The sequence below is a fragment of the Pygocentrus nattereri genome, chromosome 7, assembly GCF_015220715.1.
Source record: "Pygocentrus nattereri isolate fPygNat1 chromosome 7, fPygNat1.pri, whole genome shotgun sequence".
In the NCBI taxonomy this organism is placed as follows: Eukaryota; Metazoa; Chordata; class Actinopteri; order Characiformes; family Serrasalmidae; genus Pygocentrus; species Pygocentrus nattereri.
In genome coordinates, this window is record NC_051217.1 from 15,022,786 (window position 1) to 15,050,223 (window position 27,438).

A 27,438-nucleotide genomic window follows, 5' to 3' on the forward strand; every position below is an offset into this window, starting at 1 on the left:
TATGTTGAATAGCGGGTTATAGACGGAAATATTGATGTACAAATAGTTGTAAGGGTTGTTTTATGTCTCAGGCAGCCAAGAAAATTGTTCTAAACTAAGCATGTTTGCCGGTAAAATGTCAATTCTCGCTGCACTCCAGCAGTTGTCTGAATATGTTGGAATCCATCAGTGGCAAATCTGATTTAATTTGATTACAGACTGATTAGACAAACTCAGTATTGGATGGTAACTGTAAATATTGGATATCCTCAAGGAGAGCTTTGGAAAAGCTAATACACTCACAGACAAATCAAATCACAATGTATTGTTTATTTGTGTTATTATAATATTAGTATTTTTGAACAAATAAATGTGGACTCATCTCTTAGATGCCTAAGAGCTTTGCACAGTACTGTTGCACTGTATCTGTATCATTTGTATGTTTCAGTCATGTGGCTGTAAACACAATCAGTACAAAGGTTCAAACAAACAGTAAAACTGACTTTGTTTATGAGTATTACACTGTGTTTCATGTATGACATTGCATTAAATGTCACTACAGCAGGCAACATGCACAGAAAATTTGAATAGTCACATATAACACACATCTTGTGCACAAATCTTTCCTTAAGGTTTTTATCACAGTGAAGACTGCAAGCTGAAAGAGATGTATGCACCCCTGTAAAGGCCTGGCATATGGAGACTGTGGCACATGTGGGAGCTGGCAGTGCCATGTCGCCTTTCAGGCAGGCTTAGTCAGCCAAGGACGATCATGCCAGCTTCTGCCCTGCTGTTCAGCCAAATCTACATGTCCCCTGCCCTACACCACTAAAAACATGAAACTTATTCAGAACACATGCAGGCATTAAGGTAATTGAATGAGTGAATGATTTGAAGTTGATTTTTCAAAATGATATAATTAGGCATTTTTCTGGAATTGATAAGATAAATGATATAATACTCATAATCAAACCTCAAAAAAAGAAACTGCAATTTTATGCTATTCAATTCATCTATTTCCTTCTAAGAACGTCTCTTTTGTGAATATCATATAATAAAATCTTGTTACATTAATGTACATTACACCTTTTTCCTTCTCTAATGACTCGATATTTTGGAGATGTAACAATAGAGTAGAATAAAGATACTTCCTCAAAGTAAAATGCAATTGCAGTTAATGTCAACATATTTTAGCCTTATTGGTTCTATGTTTTAGTCTCAGGCACCTGAGCACATTGTTTAAAATCATTTATTTGGACAGTTAGACAGTTAGTGTGTTTTTTGCTTCTAAATCATGGTGTAACATTTGAATAAATGCAAAAAAACAGTAATCAAATTAAAAATTGAAGGAATGTCTTGATATTTTTGAGCTGGCTAGAAGAACAAAGGCTTGATTTAAACCAAATATCTCATTTAATTTAATGAAGGATTGCTTAGCTAAACCAGGCACTGACTAATAGCTACAAATACGACTGCCCGTCCTAGAGATGTTTTGAAATGGTTACATATATCTATCTATCTATCTATCTATCTATCTATCTATCTATCTATCTATATATATATATATATATATATATATACATACATACATACATATATATATATATATATATATATATATATATATATATATATATATATATATATATATATATTCCGGAATGCTGAACAAAATGTGAGGCGCACTGCATATTTTTCCTTTCTTCTTTTTTTTTTTTTTTTTTTGGAAGTTGTTTCTGGCTGCATCTCTACCTCAACAATAGGATCATAACTGTCAATGTCAATGGCTGTGTCTGAAATGTAACAAATGCTGCCCACTCAAACTGTATTCTGAGGCAGGAAGACACCCAGTCATGTCCGAAACAAGTTTGTATAAAACACTGCCTGCTGAGATTCTACCATTTGGCTGTTTCAGAAGGCAGACTTCACTGCCTTACAAATTCCATAATCCTGTCTGTCAGCACTGATGCGGTTCAGAGAAAAATGCTAAATCTTAATCTTAACTAAACAGATACAGTGCTATTTTAGGATTGGACTTTATTTTGTCATTTTTTTAATAGAGCCGCTCTTTATTATGTCTGTCTTTATGTTCTGTTGTTTCTGTTTGCTGATGTTAAGCTGTGCTTAGAAAGCCTAACTAATAAACTCAGTGAATCAGTGGTGCTTTTTTGAACAATAGAGCTTCTTTCTGTGAGGCAAATATTTAATTTAAGCAAAACACACTTTTTGCTTATAAAAAATCTGGAATGCCAGCTTTATGAAAAGATAAGTTTTTGTAGGTAAAAGATGCTAATGGCTAATACTAGCACAGCTTAACTAACAGCTAGCAGTGAGCTGTTGGTATTCACTTAAACAAGATAGTTCTTCATAGGGTTCTTTAGTAAAGAAATGGATCTATATAGAACCCTGAACACTCAAAGAAGCCTCTGAATGATTACAGGGTACTTTGCATCATTAAAGGGCTCTTCAGATTGATGGAGAATGTGTTGTACGTGGTGCTTTATAGCACCTTTTTTGAAAAGGGTTCTGCATTCAGCACCAAACAGTGTCCTTCTATTCTTGCTTGTAACAGTAGCAGAATCCTTTTGAAAAAAAGGTGCTATATAGAACCATCTACGACACATTCTCCATCAATATGAAGAATGCTTTCATAGTGTGAAGAACCCTTTAATTATGCTAAAAGTTCTTTGAGTGTTCATTCTTTTTCTTCACTTAAGAACCCTTGAAGAATCCTCTTTTTTAAGTGTGTATCTTGGCAATAATGTGACATATTGCTGCCTTTGAAGCACATCCAAAAGCATGGGCAGCAAGGCATAGAAACAGCTGCCCTCAGTTCTAGACACAGCCAGTATCTCCTGCTTACCCTGTTTTTTAGCAGTCAGGACCTTCAGAGAGCAGGTATTATTTGGGTGATGGACCATTCTCAGCACTGTAGTCACACTGACATGGTGGTAGTGTGGTAGTGTGTGTTGCGCTGGCATGAGTGGATCAGAAACAGCAGTACTGACGGGAGAGTGTTTTTAAACACCTCAGTGTCATTGCATGTGTAATCCCTGTACACAGGGATTAAAAGTGCCAGAAACACTGTCTGATCCACTCATTCCAACACAATACACTGTAATATATGACTACCTCGTCAGTGTCACTGCAGTGCTGAGAATGATCCACTACCCAAATAATACTTTCTCTGTGATGGTCCTTTTGGGGTCCTCACCATTGAAGAACAGTAGGTGGTAAAAATGTATGCAGAGAAACAGACGGATTACAGTCTGTAATAGTGGAGCAACAGAGTGCTCTTATATGGTAAGTGGAGCTGATGAAATGGACAACAGGGAGGTGTGTTTAATGAAGAAGCCAGCCAGTGTATGTGTGCATCAATGTTGGATGATAGCAGATATTAATCATATAAATCACCATGGTCTTCTTCAGTGCACTCAGTGATAAAATCATGCATAACTGATCTGCTGGGGGAATTAGTACAGTACATGCTGCCTTCTCCACTGTACCCGAGTGACGACAGCAGCATTGTCATCATAATCACTTCTCTTCTTTCTGCTGGAGTAATTGCTATCTAAAAGTCAGTCTGAGTCATTTGTTCTGGCTCGGTGGTTAGAGCAGGTCTAAAGGAGGAGCGGCTGTGCAGAGGCGTTCTTCTACCCAGTTGCGAGGATTACACTATCACACATTTAACTGCACAATCAATTCCCTCCACTGCTGTAATACTGTTAAGACGTGTGAAAGAACAATGTTCTGAGTAATTACAGATATGGATTTTTCCAATTAGATTCTCCAAAAAAGCATGACATGAGATTTCTGCTGTTGAATGAAAGCCAGATCGCTGTACCCACGGCATTAAAACCCCCACCCTCATCCCCCAACTTATGTTCATCTTGTCATGGTCTAATCATTGCGTTCTCCTCCATCCCGCTTTACTTTGACATATTACAGGGTGCTGCTGTCTATAGCTTCATTCATTTTCCTAACCAGCAGGTCCATGTCTGTCCACTCACAGACCCTGTCTCTTAATTAAATTGCCACATTTTAATGTTGCATTTTATGATAAGCAGGAAGGCCAGATGTGGTAATAATCTTAGTTGCACTATCATTAAAGCATTAACATTGCTTTCAATATTATTAAAAGCCTCTAGATTTGGGTCTTTCATGAAATTACCATGGCACCATCAGCTTTAACTCAAGCTATTCATCTCTAGCTGAGAGTTGTCCTGGTTTTGATATTATGGGTTTTTGTGTCTGACGCTGCAATCCAGTAAATGCAAATTAAACATAATACAGCCTAATCCCTTGGTTTTGAACTAAATTATAGTTAGTAACATAGGTAAAATAAATAAATAACTCAGAAAAGTTCACAATGGCCTTTCCTTAATGTAGCCAAGAACCACTTACTTTGACAGGAAAGGCCTTTTGACTAACTTGCATAATGATCAACCACAGACTGTTGACAACAAAAACAGTTTTATTGTAATAATACATTTTAAATCTATTTTTTATTAAACGACCAAACTGATTTGCTTGTGGTCAGCTGAAATGGGCACTTCACTGAGATAAAGCAAAGCATGGCCGTCTAAAAATAATACTTTTGATAAAATCTCAGTTGTTTCCAATTTTGATGACATAATGGACTAATGTTCCAAAATTACTTATAATAAAATGTATAACAAAAGTTCTTTACATTAAATTATATACTTATATCCTAAAAATTAAAGGTGGGGTCATTGGTACTGGCGACCTGTCCAGGGTGTATCCTGCCTTCCGCCCGATGACAGCTGGGATAGGCTCCAGCACCCCCCCGCGACCCTCACGGAGAAGCGGCTTGGAAAATGGATGGATGGATGGATGGGGTCGTTGGTTTTCAGAACACTTTTTTATGGACAGTAGCTGTCAATCAAATATATTTGCTTGGAAGTAAAATTCCAGTCACTGTGACTGCTCCAGGCTCCATAACAGGAATAAAAGGACAAATGATGTGGACCACCATTGTTCAGCCAATTAGAACAAGAAGATGCCTATTTTTAGCATTGTAACTTAGCTAGCTATAAATCTGAGTTGTGATAAGTCCCACTGTGATCACTGATTAGTAGTCTTGCAAGCCAGGCATCTGCCTCTTGAGAATCTGAAGCATTTTGTCTCTTCACATAGCCAAGAAAAAAAATCAATCTCAAAATGTGACGTGCCAAAGATTTGGTGTATTTTTCCAATATGTCAAATTGAGCATATAAACAGAAATTGTGGGTAACAATTTATAACAGGCCTCTGTAAATGGAAACTTCAAAATCATGATCTAATAGTTTGTTAATAATGTTACAGTTAATAATGAAACAATTATATATTTGTTATTTGCACATTTATAAGTGATACCCTTTGAACTGACCATGTACTTTGTGACAAACAAATAATTTAAGCACTTTTCATAAATGTATTATATTTAAGTGTAATAAAGTAAAAGATCTTTGTAAATACATTTTTAAATGCCAGCTTTATATTAACAGCCCTAATAATGATTAGTTTGTATTATTGTTAATATATATTTACTGACTTAATAATGATTAACTAAGCATAAATAAAAAGGTTATTACAAAGCAACATATAGACTATATAAATATCTTCTTAATCGTTGAAAAAAGGACATACACAGTCCATTCAGAATTATTACAAAATGTTCATTTATGCATCTAAGTAAATGTTTAATAGTTCAAGTCATAATTTTGAACTAATGAGTATCAAATAACTAAATAATTGTTAGCATTATTAGCACTGTAACCAATGTACTGCTGTCCATAATTGTCATAATTTGTTGCAATCGTTTACAGTTAAGTTAGCATCAGAGTTCAGACATTATAGCCAAGGCAGCACATGTTCATGTTTTTTAGGTGGGGGCAAAGCTTCAGAGAGAACACTGAGGGGAGGGGCTCTATTTGTCTGGCTGCTGGCTATCTATAGGAACAGCTAGCTGCTGCTAAAATCCATGAGTGTGCCCTTAAAGTGCACTCAAGTGTAGTCATCCACTCTCCTCTAAAAAAATATTTTGCAAATCTATTCTTTGCTCTCTCAGCGTTGCATAGACTAAGGCGCAGATTGCTGGAAAATGACCTTCAATCAGTTTTCTGTCTCTTCTTCCTCATTCGCTTCCTTCGCCTGCTCAGCTCTGCTCTTTTCATCGTGCTAGTGAGAGCGCTCGGCCCACTCCGGAGGGACCCTGCATAACCTTGATGAAAACGCAAAGGCTCCTTCACATGGAGACTGAAAAGCTTGGCTTCACTTTCTCTCCGAAACCATCTCCATGCATATCTCCCATGTAGATTCCACCCCTTTTTGTGTTTGATTCCTTTTTTTTCACCCTTAGGCTACTTGACATTCACTCCCACACCTTTCCTTGACTCCAAGCCGAATACTGTGTCGATTATGTAAGCCTTGTGGAGGAAGATGGAACATTCAATATAGTTTATAAACGCACAATCTCATGCTCCATGCTTCTCAGTGTGGAGCATAGAGAGGCGAGAGCAGGCCCACTGGGTGGATAAATAAGGCTCAGTGAGATAGCTGTACTGGCTGCAGTACAGTTCTATCCACTCGTCCTTCTCTTCTCTTCCCAGTAAGTGTCTTGTTTAGGCTTCAAACACACTGACTAATGGGAGATATTGCTTACAGTATCTGTATCAGCTAAAGTAACTGTAAAAGCTCTTGTGGTCACCGGCACATCTGTGTGTGTGTGTGTGTGTGTGTGTGTGTGTGTGTGTGTGTGTGTGTGTGTGTGTGTGTGTGTGTGTGTGCTTGTGCATTTCCTGTCCTGATTTTGTAGGAAACAACTGGAAAAAACAGTAAAATCAGGCTTATCAAAATTAGCAAAATCAAAAATATGATTGCCATACTGGATCGGTTGAGGCCCAGGTTAACAACGACCGCCTCCGTTGCTGGTGGAAATTGGACTACTGTAGGTCGAAGACCATCAAAGAGGAGAGGAGGAAGGCGGGTTAGAAGGCAGTGAGAGAGAAGGAAAGGCAGGAGTGTGGAGGTTAGAGTAGGGACTCTGAACATAGGGACAATGACTGGTAAAGGCAGAGAGCTTGCAGACATGATGGAGAGAAGGATTGGTGTAAAAGTAGAGGAGGCAGTGGATAGGGCAAGATGGAGGCAGATGATCCGCTGTGGCGACCCCTAAAGGGAGCAGCCCAAAGGAGGAAGAAGAAGAAGAAGAAGAAGAAGAAGAAGAAGAAGTACAGACTTTAACTTTGACATGATAAAGCTGTCTCTTTTTTGTTTCTGATTACAGTTTTGTTTGTTAGGCATATACACTCATGTTACCTAAAGGTACTACTTGGTTCAGAGTTCAAACCTTTGTTTGTTTACCTGGACTGTACATTAAATCATTCTGCTTTGACTAACCTTAATTATGTTTGTTATTTTAAAAAGGCTGGACATTTCATTTTGTCTCTACCAAAAAATCTAATCATTACCAAAACTTTCCAAAGATTTTGTTTGTGAATGTTTCAGTACTGACAACTCCAGCTTATTTTGAACATAACTCAAACAACACTAGCCAGCATGTTTTATGTTAGTTAACATTGTACTTGTCACTATTGAACTTTGGAAAACATTTGCTGTACATGAGCAGCAAACACAGCTTTGAACAATTCCACACACATAAAATCATAATATTTTTCAATAAAAAAGCCCTTGATTAATTGCTTAATTATGTGTTCTGGTAGGAACAGTTCTTAAGGTTACACTACATACAAGGAATTTGTCTTGTCAACAAGTATTTACCTAAGGGACAAATAAAATAAAATTGCAATAAATACAATTAAGAATGAGAAATAATTACAAAGATCCAATGTGAGAGGCATTGAAAGAAATGTGTGAATCCATATGCAGATATGAATGTCTGTACATAAGCAGTCTAAGCAGGCATAACAAATTAACCATGATATACAGTATATTACAAAATGATATGAACGTTTATAAGAAATTAACATTAGTACAGCCGTGCAAAATGCATAATGCATTATGTTGCAGAAGGAGTTATACTGTAATACAGTAAGAAATGTTTCTATTCAGTTTAAAATGAAAGGCACTGGCTGGAAGAGGTGATGTCCAAGATGAGAGGGGTCAGCTGTAATTTTGTCAGTGTGACTCATCACCCTGCTGTTGTAGATGTCCTGAAGCATTGGCAGACACATTCAGTGATCCTCCCTTCTGTCCTGATTATGTGGTACAGTTTGATTTGTTCTTGTGAGCTGGAGGAACCAAAAGAGATTGTTATGGACGTGAGGATGGATTCGATGATTGCTGTGTAGAACCGGATCATCATGCTCTGTGGTAGGCTGAATTTCTTTAGCTGCCTCAGGAAGAATATTCTCTGCTGTGAGTTCTTGGCTATGGAGACCATGCTCTGCAGTGCTTTAGAGTGGATGAAGAAATGATGTCTGGCCCCAGGCCTTTGTCTACTGAAGAGTTTGCTGACGTCCTGCTCATTGATGGTGAGATGAGCAGGGGCAGAGGTGAGAAAGCCAAAGAGGGCAGGGAACTGGGAGAGAAAGGCCAAAGACTGTCCTTTGCATATTCACATCTGTCTTAGAACTAATTCAGGTCATTGGTGAGCTGGTGGACATTCTCACCTTGTGGTTGGTGATCTACCAGAATGAAAGAGGGGTTGACTTTTCAGCTTTTTAAAATATTTTTCTTTGCTGGTTTAATCCCTTTCTCTAGCTTATATTTGGCCTCTTTCTAGAGAATTCTGTCCCCACTCTGGGATGCTGCATCCTTTTCCCACTGAAGCTGTCCAAGATCAGCTAAAAAACATGGTTTGTCATTGTTGTGTTTCATTCATGCTGTTGTTGAAATGCAGCCGTACTCAAAGAAACCATGTATTCACCTAGTCTGTCTTTCACCTCTTCAAAAACAGTCCAGGTTGTGTATTCAAAGCAATCCTACAGGTTCTCAGTGTCTCCACTGGTCCACCTCTTCACTGTTGTGATGACAGGCTTGTGGTTGCGATTTTTTCCTATATGTAGGGATAAGGTGAACGAGACTGTGACAGTGCAATAAGCATTTTTTACAGTGGTGTGGCAATGACGCACCTTCTCTTGTGGCATAAGTGACATGCTGTATGTACTAAGACATTGTCTTTGTGGCATTATCATCTGTTTAAGTCTGGTGAGTATTTCTAGGCACACATGGAAAAGCAAGCTTTTTGCCTTTGATTTACGAAACCTTTGCTTTATTGGGAGGAGCTCTGACCCTTTTTTCAGCTCTTTGATTTTCTCCCTGAGCTCTTCTTTGCCATCCAGAAAGGCCTTGCAACTTTGAGCAAAATGATTGTGTTTCGTCTTCTCTGAACTCAGGAAGTAGCCCAATGTCTTGCTCTTGCTCTTAACTTCTGCTATAACAGCAGTCAATACAATGGTATTTCTGTCAACATTCAGTTTCTCACAGCTTACGGTGACACTCCTGGTTCACTGAAATTTTTTCATTACTGTCTTGTATCGATGTACAACATCCTCTGGACACTTCAGTACAGAACACGAAACAGGCCACAAAAAACATATCAATTATTATTATCTATTATAATAAACTATTACAATAATTACAGCAAGCAAAAGAACAACTTTTAGTGACACATTATAGGCACATCAATGTCAACAAATACTCTAATTTGAGATTACTGTGAATGCAACAATGTAAGCATACATCAGAACCTATTATGATATGTTGAAATCCAGCAGTAGATGTTACGTGAAAAAGGAGATGGAGAACGTGGGACTCTGTTTAAGAATAATTGTGATTCTGTATTGTTGTAGATTTATAGAATGAGAGAATACCGAGACAATATGAAATATATACAACCCCGATTCCAATTAAGTTGGGACGTTGTGTAAAACATATATAAAAACAGAATACGATGATTTGCAAATCCTTTTCAACCTATATTCAATCAAATACACTACAAAGACAAGATATTTATATATATATATATATATATATATATATATATATATATAAATGTTCAAACGGATAAACTTTATTGTTTTTTTGCAAATATTCACTCATTTTGAATTTGATGTCTGCAACACATTCCAAAGAAGTTGGGACAGGGGCAACAAAAGACTGGGAAAGTTGAGGAATGCTCAAAAAACACCTGTTTGGAACATTCCACAGGTGAACAGCTTAATTGAAAACAGGTGAGTGTCATGATTGGGTATAAAGGGAGCATCCCTGAAAGGCTCAGTCATTCACAAGCAAGGATGGGGCGAGGTTTACCACTTTCTGAACAACTGCATGAGCAAATAGTCCAATAGTTTGTGAGCAATGTTTCTCAACATGCAATTGCAAGGAATTTTGGGATTTCATCATCTACAGTCCATAATATCATCAAAAGATTCAGAGAATCTGGAGAAATCTCTGCAAGTAAGTGGCAAGGCAGAAAGCACCGCCAGCTTCTCTGGGCCCGAGCTCATCTGAGATGGATTGACGCAAAGTGGAAAAGTGTCCTGTGGTCTGACGAGTCCACATTTCAAATGTTTTTGGAAATCATGGACGTCGTGTCCTCCGGGCCAAAGAGGAAAAGGACTGTCCAGATTGTTATCAGCACAAAGTTCAAAAGCCAACATCTCTGATGGTGTGGGGGTGTGTTAGTGCTCATGGCATGAGTAAAATGAAAATGTGTGGCACATTATGAAGCACAAAATATGACAACGGAGACCTCGGACTGTTGAGGAACTGAAGTTGTACATCAAGCAAGAATGGAAAAGAATTCCACCTACAAAGCTTCAACAATTCGTGTCCTCAGTTCCCAAACGCTTATTGAGTGTTGTTAAAAGGAAAGATGATGTAACACAGTGGTAAACATGCCCCTGTCCCAACTTCTTTGGAACATGTTGCAGGCATCAAATTCAAAATGAGTGAATATTTGCAAAAAACAATAAAGTTTATTCATTTGAACATATATATATATATATATATATATATATATATCTTGTCTTTGTAGTGTATTCAATTGAATATAGGTTGAAAAGAATTTGCAAATCATCGTATTCTGTTTTTATGTTTTACACAACATCCCAACTTCATTGGAATTGGGGTTGTACATTTACTCTGAAAAACTATACCAAATCAGAATGATCTTCCCAGTCTGGACATTATGTAAATTAACTGTAATACCTAGACAGATTCTTTTTATGCTTCCATCTTTTCTTGTTTTTTTTTTTCTCTAGTTCTGAGTCTGAGTCAGACCCTGACTCAGAAAAGCAGGAAGAGTCTGATGAATGGTGTGTTTTCTTCTTCTTGGATCCTTTGACAGAGTTAAAGACATTCACAATGTCACACACACTAAAAATGGTAACTTTAACATTAAGAATGATTTCAAAATGGCCAAATGCCTCCAGCAGAGTGACAGCATTTTCTATACAAACTACGGTTTTCGAAGTTTGGAAGTTCTAAGGTTAAATTATTAAATGTTTTCAATAAAACAAAACCCTTTTGATTGTTGACAGATTGTAGACATGATTACAAGATGGTAGTACTGTGTAACTTCCAGTGCTCCAAATAATCTGTAGAAAACTCTCAGTACAAATAGATTTTCGCTGTGTTTCATCTTCCAGGACATTCAGAAGAGCAAACCATAGGGGTATGAACATCACATGCACCATCAGTAAGGACTCCATATTTTCCCAGTCTCACATTTCTTTGTCCTCCTGGTGGCAAATAACTCACAGGTTAGTTAGTAATCTCTTTAAGTGCATACACTACTATTCAAAGGTTTGGGATCAGTGTTTTCAATAATTACATTGTCAATCATTTTTAGCAATCTTTTACTTTAAAGAGACTAGAAAAAACCCTTTCTGTTGATTGGTTCTTTGGGTCTGGCCCTGGAACACACAGCACAGTTTTATTATTTTCCTGAATAAACACTGATTGATCTTGTCTGTTAATTGTTTGAGTAGCAGTTGAGTAGTAAAGAAATCAAGTGGCACTGTCACGGTTGGCTCCTCCCACTACTCCATGTGCTTTTTCTGTTTACTTTCTGATCATCCACATGCCCCTTTGTTTTGATCTTCCACGTGTTTTCTTTCTTTTGGTTCTTAGTCCGGCCCCTTGTTTTGTGACTCCGCCCCTGATTGTCGCCACCTTTGTTTTCCCTGGTCTTTGTACGGTTTGATTGTGCTGGTTGTTTTATGTTTATGCTGTTTGGAGTTCTGTGTTCATTTTTGTCATGTCTGTCAGACAGTTTTGACCATGGCCCTGGATTTGCCCATAATAAAAGTCACTTATCTCAGCATATGCATCCTCCTCGCTCCCCAGCGTTACAGGTACTGTGCTGTACTGCAATAAAAGAACCCTGAACTAGGGTGAGAGAAACTACAGCTGCATTGGGGTGGATTTTTGATGGGTGGGAAATCTGTCTTTCACACAAAAAAGGGTGCTTGAGTACCTTGTTGCAAGCATGTGTGGCCTTCCAGCACGTACTGTATGGTCAGAAATTCTTCCCACCTTATACCTAGGTTTTATATATATAGGTTTTTTCCTTGTCCTGAGTGTCTCATTCTTTAACCATCTTTAGTGCCTGAATTTGACAGTATGTAATGCTATTATTTGAACGCAGGGCTTGAGGAACAGACACATTGATATGATAGAAGATCCTTGACCAGGGTGACTACACGTCTGCGAAAAGTGTGTGGACGAGCAATAAGGCAACATGAGAGAAGAAGAAAAATGAAAACTGGAGGGCAGAGAGCTTTTGTTGCAATCAATGATAGCAAATTCAGACATAAAAGAAAGGTGAATATTGTTGGATTCTACATTTTGTTTAATAATGACTTCTTTTTTTTTAAGTATGGATGAGGGAGGCTAGGACCAACTTGGTGAAGGAGGTCATGGGTTTTTGGCTTGCTGGAGGTGAAGTGTTCCACAAGGCAGCCCATTTTAAAACTTGTGAAAAATCAATCTAGGAGGTATTCCAAATTGTAAGGAAGTATGTTAGATCCCAATTCTTGGGGTGCCTACAACAGATTGGCTCAGCATGTATATATCCACTACCAAGTCAATCACTAAACACATTTTGTCCATCCTGGGAATAGAGCTCACACCCAGTATATTGAAAAGGCCTGGTGAAATTACAAAAAGGACAGCTATAGGTACAGAGGCAACTTGACAGAGAAGCCTCTAAAATGAATTTAAAGTTTATAGAGTAGCATCTTTGGCTGGGAAGACAACACAGGAATGAAATACTTAGAAATTTATTCACAAGACATTAAGGCCTGTTACAAGGTTTGAGGGTGAAAAATCTAGAAAGCCATTGGTAAATAAGTGGGCCTGCACTTACCAAATATATTGAAATGTTCCGTTATGTATGTATGGTTTACATTAGAAAAGCTTCAAGAACAGAGTAAAATCATGGTCATTTGTACCATTTCCTTTTACAAAACAGTTTGACCATAGATACCTGGGAAAGTTTAATATTGTACATTGTAATATACAGGAATTATTGTTGTCAAAAGGCCTCAATAAACAGGTATTATCATTGTGACAAATCTTGCTTTCTCTTACAGTACATTTACACTCGTGTTATAAGAGGCAGTTTTTCTGAACTTCGTGGTAAGAACCCAGTAAACCCATAGAAAGAGTCCCTGCTTTCTTTTACAGTCCTTTTACCTCGTTGTTCACACACACACACACACACACACACACACACACACACACATATATATATATATATATATATATATATATATATATATATATATATATGTCTGTGTGTGTGTGTGCGCATGCATCTTTACACCCTCCCCTCTTTTCTTTCCATAGCCGAGCTCAGAGCCCCTTCAGTGTTGTTGTGATGATGCACAAGGTATCTGAATAATTCAGCACAGTGCCAGAAAAACACTTTTCTATTGTTTGTCTTGCAGTTGAAACCCTTCAGGCTCTGTACAGGCCCTGAACGAGTGGGTGGGGGAGGAGGGCCACGATCTACTGGAAGATATGAATCTGGGGCCTGAAGCCTCCCAAAAGAGGCGTTCACACTTACATTGCTCTTCTGCACAAATGGAGCATCAAACTGTGTGTCTTTCTGAACTAAAATCTATCTGAAGGTAAACAGATGTACAAAATGCTCAGAACCTCCGGCATGTGCTTCATATTGCTCAGCCATACAGTTCTCAGGGATTTGAAGGGGTTTGAGATCACAAGCAAAATCACTCAGAAAATAATTTGGACAGATGACGGTGCCATCCATTCTTCATTTTTTTACACACAGACACGCTTCCTTATTTGTCTCTCATTTTCTCTCTTTTACTTGCAAGTCCATCTTTTTTCTATCTCTATTTCCTGTTCTTTAAACTCTCTCTCTCTATCTCTCTCTCTCTCTCTCTCTCTCTCTCTCTCTCTCTCGTTGATGGATCGATAGCTGTGTTATGTCTCCTGTGAGATTGTATTCTCCAGGTAATTGGGCTCAGCTGGGACTGCTGAGGGATCTAATTTACACACACGACGCTCTGTTCCTCGCCTACGTCGCCCCCTGAGACTCATCCTTCCATCCCATCCCACCATCACCTCCCACCACCTCTCCTCCACCCCACACTTACACTTCCCTCCTCAGTGCACCCTCCCTAGCCCCAATCTCAGCCTCCATTTTCACAGACATTGGCCTGCCCCTCTCCAAAAGCCCCTGTGCACCCTTCATTTCTCCTTCCACAAGAATTCTCTCTGAAGGTTAACCCTCCACACTTCAAAGCTGAGGTGTAGCCATGAACAGCGGAAATGTGAGTAATGAATTGTCGGAATTATTCCATCCTCAACTCAACTCGCCAGCTGCTGTGTCATAGCTCATAAGGAAAAAAACAATAAAGGCAAAGCCTGCAAACAGATAAACACACAACAAGCAGCTCCTTGGATTCAGATGAAAATATATGGCCTGTTACTCTTCATAGTGCTGATTTCTCCTATTAAAAACAATATAGAGGTGTATGACAATAATTTCATTATGCCACCTTGTTCAAATTCAATCAAATGGAGAAGAGTTAACATATCGTTGCTGTTAATTAATGTTATACCATTTTATTCCAAGTAGTCTTTGGGCCACTTCTATTAGGCCATTCATCATGAAATATTCTATGAAATATGAATATAAAGAAATACTGGTACAGGAAGAGTTAAGAGTCGTTTGTTTTTTTAATGTTTTCTTGAAATATGAAATGATTTTTAAATCAACCCACCAGCACATAAATATATTCCATTTTCTGTACTCAAAATAATATTTTTCTGTCAAAGTCAAGAGCTGAAACCTCGACTGTCTTTTCTTAGAAGCTTAACCTTCATCAGTTCAAAGGTCTCTGACCTTTTTTTGCTAAAGCAGAAAGAACAAAAATGCTTAAATTCTGCATGTTTCCAGCAATCAGATGACTGAGTTTTGCAAATAAATGTGTTCAATTACAGCTTAAGCCTCGCACAAGTTAATTAAGAACAATCTGGAATAGGGAAAAGATGTTTTAAAAAACAAATGAATTAGTTTATGAACTAAGGGGCACAGGCACTTTCTTAATGTTAAATGAATAGCAGCACATAAAGCTTCTCTTTCAGGTTAGAACTAACAAACAAGCATTTAATTTAGGCTGAGTACAAGGACTCAGACAAAATGTCATACATTTCTCAAAACTACTATTTAGTTTTGTCTGCACTCATTATCCATTTTATCAGCTCCACTTACTATATAGGTGCTCTTTGTAGTTCTACAATTACAGACTGTAGTCCACCTGTTTCTCTGATACTTTGTTAACCCCTTTCACCCTATTCTTCAGTAGTCAGGACCCCCATGGACCCTCAAAGGTGGTGGATCAATCTCAGTACTGCATTGATATGGAGGTGGTGTTTTAGTGTGTGTTGTGCTGGTACGAGTGGATCAGACACAGCAGGTTGCTGGAATAATAGCTCAGTGTCACTGCTGGACTAAGACTAGCGCATCAACCAAAAACATCCAGCGTCCAGTGAGCAGCATCCTGTGACCACATATATATATATATACACAATAAGTAGTGACCAATCAGTGTTTCATTAAATTGTGCTCATGATGTAACTGATGATATTAACAAGTCTCTGTGTCAAGGAAAGATATGGACCCAAGAAATTCTTGTTACTTTTTACTGTTTTTATGTATATTTGAAGTATGAATATGACTTTATTCTAATGTATATTGTGATAAACTCACTGCTGAGGCAAATTGTTTAAAAGTTTGCTTAGATGCCTAAAACATTTGCACAGTACTGTACATATATATATATATATATATATATATATATATATATATTCAACATAAAATGATGAAGAGTTGTGAATATTATTCCAGTTTTGAGATAAAAGGTTTTCTTAAAAGATTATTTTCAGTTTGTATGTCAAGCAACCTCTTGCATTAATAATGAAACAATAAAAACATTGATAAAATCACCCATTAAAACCAACGGTAGTAATCATGAAAAATAATAATAATTCTTTAAATGAACTGTTAAGCAGTAACAGTTAAACCTCTCTTATTGTCCACCACTTTCACTTCAATTATTACTGCAAATTTTTTTACTTGTTCTCTTCCTCAGTCACTCTCGGTGTGTAAAACAAAAGGAGAAAGAAATTCAGCGTAGCCTCTCTGTTTGCTCTGACAGAGACAGTAATTGGGTTTGAGCAGCACAGCCAAACCCAATTCCACAACAAGCTACTTTCCACTCCCCAAATTGTCTAAATTTGACAAGTATGACATCTTCCTCTCTCACGTTTCCTCTCTGGTCTGCAGACAGAAGAGGACATTCTTTATTCACCTTGTTCTGTTGTTTTACATTGAAGTGGGGTTGCTCTGAGAAAGGAGGATGGAAAGAAATACCCTTCTGGAGCTTCACAAGTTTTGATGTAAATTTCATGAGGTAGCATTACCCGTCTGTGAAAGTGCTCTGTCTTTTGGATGATAACTTTTAAAAACATGAGACGATTATGATGACGTGTTGCTAACAGCTGCTTATATTACAAGCCCTGATTGGGAACAGTAATACCAAAAAACTTTCACATTACACTCCAAAAAATCAACCAACAAGGCTGTTGGGCTTACAAATATATACAGTATCTGTCAACATATACAGTATCTCACATTTCTGCAAATTTTTTATTATATTTTTTCATGGGACAATATTATAGAAATGAAACTTGGATGAAACTTAAAATAGTCAGTGTACAGCTTGTATAGCAGTGCAGATTTACTGTCCTCTGAAAATAATTCACCACACAGCCATTAATGTCTAAATAGCTGGCAACACAAGTACACCTCACTGTGAACATGTCCAAATTGTGCCCAATTGTATTGTTGTTCCTGCCTGATGTCATGTGACTCATTAGATTTACAAGGTTCCAGGTGTGAATGGGGAGGAGGGCTGTTACTTTTGGTGTTTTGGGTACATTTTGCTCATACTGGCCACTGGATATTCAACATGGCACCTCATGGTAAAGAATTCTCTGAGGATGTGAGACATAGAATTGTTGCTCTCCACAAAATGGCCTAGGCTTTAAGAAGATTGCTTACACCCTTAAACTGAGCTACAGCATGGTGGCCTAGGTCACACAGCGGTTTTCCAGGACAGGTTCCACTTGGAACAGGCCTCGCCAAGGTCGGCCAAAGAAGTTGAGTCCACGTGTTCAGCGTCATATCCAGAGGTTGGTTTCAAAAGATAGATGCATAAGTGCTGCCAGCATTGCCCTGTGATGGACTCGTGACCTGTCCAGTGTGTATACTGCCTTCCGCACGATGTCAACTGGGATAGGCTCCAGTTACCCCCATGACCCAGAAGGAGAAGCGGCTTAGAAGATGTGTGTGTGTGTGTGTGTGTGTGTGTGTGTGTGTGTGTGTGTGTGTGTGTGTGTGTGTGTGTGTGTGCGCGCTGCCAGCATTGCTGCAGAGGTTGAAGAACTGGGGGGTCAGCCTGTCAGTGCTCATACCATATGCCGCACAATGCATCAACTCGGTCTGCATGTCTGTTGTACCAGAAGGGACCTCTTCTGAAGCTAATGCACAAGAAAGCCCGCAAACAGTTTACTGAAGACAAATCCAAAAATGTGGATTACTGGGACCATGTCCTGTGGTCTAATGAGACAAAGATACATTTGTTTGGCATGTGTCAGCATGTGTAGCAGTGCACTGGTGAAGAGTACCAAGACAACTGTCTCTTGCCTACAGTGAAGCATGGTGGTGGAGGCATCATGGTCTGGGGCAGCATGATGACAACTATCTTGCTGAAGGTAAAGGTGATGGACTGGCCAATTATGTCTCCATACCTATATCCAATTGAGCACCTGTGGGGCATCCTCAAATGGAAGGAGTAGGAGCGCAAGGTGTCTAACATCCCCCAGCTTGGTGATGTCATCATGGAGGAGTGAAAGAGGACTCCAGTAGCAACCTGTGCAGATCTGGTGAATTCCTTGCCCAACCAGTGCTAGATTTTTTGAGCACAATTTGGACATATTCACTGTGAGGCGTACTCACTTGTGTTGCCAGCTATTTAGACATTAATGGCTGTGTGTTGAGTTACATTTACATTTACAGCATTTAGCAGATGCTCTTATCCAGAGTGACTTACAAGAAGAGTTAAGTTATTTTGAGTTGAGTTATTTTTCAGAAAACAGTACATCTATACTGCTATAGAAGCTGTACACTGACTACTTTAGGTTATATCCAAGTTTTATTTCTATAGTGTTGTCACATGAAAAGACCAAATAAAATATTTGCAGAAATGTGAGGGGTGTACTGACTTTTGTGAGATACTGTAATATAATCCCATTTCCAAAAAGGTTGGGACACTGTGTAGAATGTAAAGTAAAATAGCATGCTGTGATATGCAAATCATGTAAATCATATTCTTAAAGGAAAATACTACAGAGACAACATATCAAATATTGAAAATGAGAAATTTTATTGTTTGCTGAAAACATATGCCCGTTTTGAATTTGATGCTAACAATACATTCCACAAAAGTTCCACCTCTTCTTTTAACAATACTCTGTAAGCCTTTGGGAAGTGAGAAGAGCAATTGCTGTAATTTTGAAAGTGAAATGTTTTCCCATTCTTGTTTGAAATAGGATTTCAACTGCTCAGCAGTTTGGGGTCTTAGTTCATAATGCGCCAAATGGTTAGTGGTGACAGGTCTGGACTTCAGGCGGGTCAGTTTAGCACTGTCAATACAGAACAGTGCTGTTGTAATGCATCCAGAATGTGGTTTGACATTGTCATGCTGAAATAATCAAGTCCTTCCCTGAAAACACATCTGAATGGCAGCATATGTTGGCAAAACATGTATATATCGTTCAGAATTAATGCCGTCTTCACAGATGTGCATGTCATCCATGCCATATACACTAATGCACCCCTATACCATCATGAATACTGGCTTTGGAACTGTGCACTGAAAACAAGCTGAGTGGTCTTTAGCCTGGAGGACACAGCGACCATGATTTTCCAGACCCTGAGAGGGTTTCTGGATCCTGTTTATATTTGGTTTCTTCTTTGCGTTTCAGAGTTTTTAACTTATATTTATGGATGCAGTGACAAACTGTTTTCACAGACAGTGGTATGCAGAAGAGTTCCTGAGCCCAAGCAGTGATTTCCACTACAGAATCATGTCAGTTTTTGATACAGTGCCGCCTAAAGGCCCAAAGATCTTGGCCAGCAAATGCTGATTTTTGGACTTGTCCCTTGCATACAGATATTTCTACATACTATTTGCATCTTTTAATGATATTATGTACCATAGATGATGAAAAGCAAAGGTCATTTGCTATTTTACAGTGAGAAACGTTATTCTTGAATTGTTGCACTATGTGCCCACTCTTTACTTCTGAAAGTCTCAGCCTCTCTGGGATGTTCTTTTTATACCCAATCATGTTTCTGACCTGTTGCCAATGATTTTTTGATCCCACAACCGGGGAAATTCCACCTCCGCATTTAACCCATCTGTGAAGTGAAACACCACATGCACACTAGGGGGCAGCAAGCACACTTGCCAGAGCAGTGGGCAGCCCTATCCATGGCGCCCGGGGAGCAGTTGGGGGTTAGGTGTCTTGCTCAAGGACACCTCAGTCATGGACTGTCGGCCCTGGGGATCGAACCGGCAACCTTCCGGTCACAGGGCCAGTTCCCTAACCTCCAGCCCACCACTGCCCCTAATGCTTTTAGCATTATACAACTTTACTCACCTTTTGTTGTCCCTGTCCCAACTTTTTCAAATGTGTTGGTGGCATCAAATTCAAAATGGGCAAATATTTTTTCAAAAAACAATAACATTTCTCTGTTTTAACATTTGATATGTTGTCTTTGTACTATTTTCAATAAAATATAGGGGTTAAATGATTAGCACATAATTGCATTTTGTTTTTATTTGAATTTGGCACAGCATCCAAACTTTTTTGGAAATGGGGTTGTAGATCAATTGTGTTTTATTTAAGTATTTTTATGAAAATGGACAAAACTTAATAAACGTGCATTACATTGAATGAAAACTGTTTATGCTGAGCCAAAGAGAATTCCGTTCCGGTGAAACTAAAACAAATTGCATTGAAATATTTAAGTTTTGTTCCCTCAAGAGTTGAATTTTATGTTGAGGTAACAAAGTTCTTTAATACCCACTTTACTCTGTTTGATTGAGTGGATATGTTTGGCATAATTGAATTAAGTTAATACAACTGCAAGTTTTTGCAGCAGAGTTTGTGATACAAAACTATTCATCCAACATTAGTACTTGATCTCACCAATTTTCTTGTAGCTGAATACCATCAAATCCTCACAGGAATGTTCCAATACGCAATGTAAGACAGAGAACAGAGGCTGTTCCTGCAGCACAGAGGGGTCAAACTCTCAATGAATCCCCTTGATTTCAGAAGGAATGCTGGACAAGCAGGTGTCTACATACATTTGAACCTTTCATGTATATAGAGAGTATAATAGCCTTCTGATGCACTCCACAAGAAAGAATTATATTCAGGTAAAATCACTCACCGCTTTGGTTGACCTACAGCATAATAATAGTTAAAAATGTCTTTCAGTGGGCAGTAAGTGTGAAGTTGGAAAATGCCAGACAGTGTGGGTCAGCATGTGTGGATAAAGGTTTGTGTGTGTGTGTGTGTGTGTGTGTGTGCGTGTGTGTGTGTGAGTGTGTGTGTGTGTGTGTGTATGAGAGTGTAAGGTTTATAGTGGACTTTAATAATTAACTCAGATACTGGACATCCCTTTTGCTGCCTTCTCAATATTTTATGAACATTCTAGAAATGACCACCTGATTCCATATAAGGTAGAGCTGTCTTAGTAATCGTTTTACTGTAAATGTACTGTATTTTTACACAGCTCAAAGAATCCATCCTAACCACCCCTCTTCAAAAAGTTCCCCCATTTGATAATAATAATTTGATTATGTATCTACACATTGGGCTTCATTTACCAACCATTCTTTAGAAAAAAAATTCTTCTTAAAACCCTATTATTCAGTTTTCATGAAGAATCTGATATTCACCAGTTTTTTGTTTGGGGTTTATTTTTAGGTAAGAACAGAATGCATAATCAAGAGCACAGAAGTGTGAACAGTTGTGCAGTTTATTGTCATGAATGTCATGAACCTGTCATGAATGTGACAGAATTTAAGAAGAAAGGAAGGAATATAATAGTGAAGGATTGTTTTTGTGATGTCAAGCTCATTTATAGTAGAGCATCGCAGTACTGCACACAGGTCTGAGACCATAACTTATTTACTTTTTAAGTTTCAGTCAAAACAGCCTCTAGAGGCAAGTTATTAATTTCTCAGCAGAAAACAACAAATAAATAAATAAATACACAGAAGCATCAATGTCACACTTCCCTCCAGCTCTGAAGCATCCATGGACTCCATCTCCCAGAATCCTGGGAGAATCACATGACTGCTGACCTTCCACCACTCCAATCATCATTCACCGTCACCTAAATACTAATCTGGTCCACTTGTTACTTTGGTCATGTGTTTAGTTAGAGTTAATATAAAGCCCAGGCTTTAAATATGAGTTCCTTGTGATGTACCATTACTTTCTGACAGCTACTGAGCGGTTTTTCCTGCTTGCCTTTTGGTATATTTGACCTGTCTTGGATTTTTTGACTTTGTCTTTATGCCTTTGCCCTTTGGATCTGGTTGCTTGGTTTTGTTGGGTTATTTTTGTTTGTTTTTTTTTTTCTTTCTTTCTTTTTTGCCATTTGGATCTTTCTGGACTTTTCAACCATTGCCTGTTTTTTTCAACTTCACATTTTGCCAAAGTCCCTAACAATAAAGCTTCATTCTTAGCTTTTACCGAAAGCATCTTATTGGTTTGGTTTCATTACACTCAACAACAAAATGTCAGGTTTTCCATGTTTAGTGTGCCCACTCTTTGCCTTTATTATAGCTTCTAGTTTATTAGGAGACTTGCTTACATTTTTTTCAAAGAAATCTGCAGGCATATTTTTCCACATCTCCAAAGTTCAGTCTTATAAGTTGGTTGTGTTTTCTGCCTCTCCCAGTCCAAGCGATCCCAATTACAAATTTATTCATTAGTCTATAAAACCTTACCTCAGAAAATATTTCAAAAGTCCAGTTTTGTTCTAGTGCACATTTTCTTGCTTTTTAGTACATTATAGAAGGCAAAAAAACAAAATATGAATGTATGCATGAATAAATAAATGAATAAATAAATAAATAAATAAAAGTAGTACACGTATCTTTAAAAAACCTTCACACATGTTTCTGCTATGCTCACTGCAGTGAGGAATCTGCACTGCTAGTTAACAGGAGCTGCGCTTAAGCTGTTAATACTTGTAATTACTGAGGACGAGTTCATTAGATGGGTTGTTACCTTTGTATGGATGCGGCATGAGTGCTAAAGCACTACATGGTGATTAAAACTCATCTTGCTCCTCTCTCTACCTCTGTCTCTCTCTTTCTCTCTCCCTAACACTCCTGTGTAAGGCAGAGAAAGGCTTTGTTGCTACTGGTCATTATTTCATGTTTGTACACCAGATCTGTGTAGTGTTATGCAGTAACACAATGCGAAAATGCTTCTGAATGTGCTGGTACACACTGTTTATTGTTGAGATGGTAAAACATACAGCTTGAACAGATGGTACGTATATCCAAAATAGAACTGAACTGAAATAGAACGCAGTAAAGGAAAACTCACATTTTGCACTTTATAGTGAGTATGGAGCCAAAACATTTCTTCTTTGTCATTCATACTACACTGTGAAATTCTTCACATAGTTGTTCCTTTTCTCCTTTTTTTTTCACACTCTTCTCACTTCAGACTCGCGGCTTTCTAAGGAGAAGAAAGAGAATCAAAAGAATAAAAAGAATTCAGCCAAGAATGTGTGATATCCACAGAGTTGCTTAAAAATACATTTAATGGGCACATGATCTTCAAACAAAGCACTGTGAGAGACAGCCAAGGTCTGTAAGTGAGGAAAATTACGTAACTGAATTGGTCCTACTCTAGCTCTTAACTGCTTGAAGCCAAAGGCTGGGCGCCTTGGTAAGATAGAAGAACTGGAAGGGCCTTTAGAATCATTGAGGAGTCAAAAGACACTGTTCCTCCCTATCTGACTTTCAGTGTAGTGCTCTTCACTGCTTTCTGGACATCTTTCACATAATATGAGACTGAAAGTCGCAGCACATAAATAGGAAACTGGATAAAGAAAATGAATGGAGATTATAGTCATTATTAGTTAGCTGGCTTGCTTCACTACACAAATACATACATACATACATACATTATACAAATATTTTTAGACACGTGTGTTTGTGGATAACCTATTAATACTCTTGAGTTCTGTGAAATTAAGCATTTTAATAGGGTTTTTAGCTGCAGTAACAGCCTCTACTCTTCTGGTAAGGATTTACATTAGATGCTGGAATATGTGAGGATTTGATTGCATTCAGCTACAAGAGCATTGGTAAGATCAAGAACTGGAATTGTATGATTTGTTCTGGATCATAAACTCCACTCCAGCTAATTAGGTATTGGATGGAGCTCCATCACTCCTAAGTATATATTCCCACTGCTCCACAGCTTAATGTTGGTGAAAAAAAACTATATAGTAAATATATAAAAAAATATAGTAATGGCTATAAAATAACTAAATAGTATTAGAATGGATGGATGGATGGATGGATGGATGGATGGATGGATTGATAGCTTTTTTTTACCCCGATTCTCATTATCACAGTGTGTCCACATCTGTTTTGCATGACCAATATTTATCATTTATTTGCTTTTTTTCACAGATTTACCTTCAAAGTGTTGAGAAGTAGGTAACTATGAGATTTAGTTTTTATTTTAAATGAATGATGTAATTCATCAATCCAGGTTTATTTTTAAATTTTCAAACAGGAAGCACAAATTTTATATCTGTAAAAAGAAAATATGAAATTTTAGTCATTGTAAATTTTTGGAGTTTGGTCTTAGTATTTAAGCCTTAATATTGTATTAACGGTTATGTTTTATTGTTTGTTTGTTTGTGTGTGTGTGTGTGTGTGTATGTGTCTTTTGAGAGGAAGACAAACCACAGTGGAGGACTCCTGAGTGGAGCGATGAGGATCGATAGTGCAGACACACCTCATAAGCAGATAGCACAACAAGCACAACAGTCAATAAGCATGAGAAAGACTGACAATCATTATTCATGAGGGGCTCACCACAAACCACCCAACACATTCAGAAACACAACACCCTTCTGTCAAATTAGCACACTCTCTTATCCCCTCACTGTTCTCACACACACACACACACACACACACACACACACACACACACACACACACACACACACACACATTTATCAAGTGAGTAAAGAGAACAAACCTACGCTCAAAATAATTGAAGTTCTTGCTTTCCCCAACTGTGGGGATGCTTTTGATTAGTGTGGGCAAGCCAACACAATGTTACACATGTCCACTCCACAAACCTTCTCTCAAACACACACACATGCAGGGTCACACAGCGCTCTCTCTGCCTCTCCTGACACATTACACATGGAAGTAATTACAGAACCAAAATGGCACTGGACTGAGGCGCTCCTGGACAAAGAGATAAGAGAGCAGAATATGGGATAATAGAGAGGATTATGTCTTTAATACCTCATCATTCTTCACACGCACACACAGCTGCTGACAAACAGCACCAAACAAAGACTGAATATAGTGCTGCACACACACAAACCTTGCAAGCACACACACACACATGTTTACATATAGCTACAGTAAACACCCCTCCCAGACACATTTATTTTGACCTTATATTTTGATTCAGCTGAACAAATTCAGGAGATCACATTAGAGCCCTGATTAGCAAAAAACTCATAAGATTAGTTCAAACATCCATTGTGTGTATGTTGGGTGTGTAAAATGTGTGTGTGTTTAAAAACTGAAAAAGCAAACCTTTTAATGTTACCAAGGTTAAGGATAAATGTAGGGTTAAATTGAATACATATGCACGCAGACACACAAACACACAAACACACACACACACACACACACATTATATATATATATATATATATATATATATATATATATATAATTTTATATATATATTTATATATAAGAAAATGGCTAACATAAACTGTGCATCAACAAATAGCCAAACACCAGGTGCAGCTTTTATGGAGGAGTTTCCGATAAAGTAGCCAATAAGTAAACACAGTGGTCCTTTGGATGGGTGGATCTTCAACATTTCAACAATGATAAATTTAGAAATGGTAATATTAATTTTTGTTAATTCCAATGTTAAATCCACATATATATATATATATATATATATATATATATATATATATATATATATCAATGTCCAGTTGGAGTTCAGTAAAAATTTGAAGTTTGATAATTCTAATCATATACAGTCTTGGATAATTATAATCATATACAGTCTTTGATAATTATAATCATATACAGTCATTTGCTTAAGTGGACAAATAGGATGTTTCTGTAGATTTTCTAATTGTCAGTAAGTAAACCCATCCTCTACACAGAAAATACTCCTGCACATTTCAATACACAGTTACTGTTTATTTGCTGAATTTAACATTTTGTTTAACATATTTAACACATTATTTAAGTGTGATCTCTGTGGAGAATGTGGAAACATTCTTTCACTCAGAAAATCAATGTTATTTGCCATGGAATGCTTAAACCTTTGAATATGACAATATGATACAAATGAAACATATTAATGTATATATGAATATATTACAGCATGTGTGTACCTACTTAAAGCCTCGTGCTGAAGATGGAGAGTGAATAAAGAACGTTTTTCACAGTGATGCTGGACTGAATAGCAGACAAAGAACCCTACATGTGGCCCTGCATTTTTAAATTTAGAGGTTATGCTTTCAAGAATGAAAATCTTTGTTCTGTATGATGAAGTCTAGGACCCCCATGGTTTACCTGAAGTCAGCAATGCATTTTGACTGTGGACATAAAACTTTCTTAAGGAAATGTTATTGTAGAGGGACTGTATGAAAGAGGCAAATATATTGATGCTGTTGGAAATCAAAAGAAAAGAAGAGCTTTGTCAAGATCAGCAAAATGGTCCTGACCTTGAAAAGTGCTTTTTACAAAAGCTCCATCTTTCTATTTTTTTATGCACTGAAAGGGTAAAATCATTTCTTTAAATTTCTTCAGTACTGAGGTTAAGGTTGGGTTTGATTTAGGAAAGTTGAGAAATGTTACATATTAGGTAAATACATATTAGGGGGTTGGTTGATGACCAGTAAGTATTTCAAAACACAAAATATTAAAAAAATACTAAGATACACACATACTTTATTATCCATCCATCCATCCATCCATCCAAATATTCATAATTTTTTTTTACAGGATAATCAAGTCAGGTGGCATGACTATACATCAATACAACATCTTACACAGTTTACTTCTATTTTCTAACATTCAAACAACATTTATTTTTGTAGCTGGGTTTGTGGAGGTGTGATAGGTCTGGAGGCTGCTCTGCTGTGTCACAGGAGGTTGCGTGGTTATGCACTATGCCAACAGTGCGGATTACAAAGGCTAAACGCAGGTGGGTGCAGACAAGGACATAGAACAGGGCACATGAATGTGAGTGGGCATAATGTGGTTGAAGCTGGTGGGTGCAGGCAAAAATGGCAGGTGGACGTATTATGTGGTTGAATCGGGTCTATGCGGACATTTATGACCAAGCCTATGGAGACCTCTAGTAGCCATTGCACCATGAAGGTCACTTAGAATCTTTCCTTATGATGCAATTCCCACTATATCTTAAAAACAAGTGAGAGTGAAAGTCATTTGTTGTCAGCCTCACTGCCTGACATTTGAGGACATCAGAAAATATGAACAAAAGATTTTGCAATGGGTTGAATTCTTTTAAAGTTGCCCTAATTTGAAAATGTTTGAGGGTGTT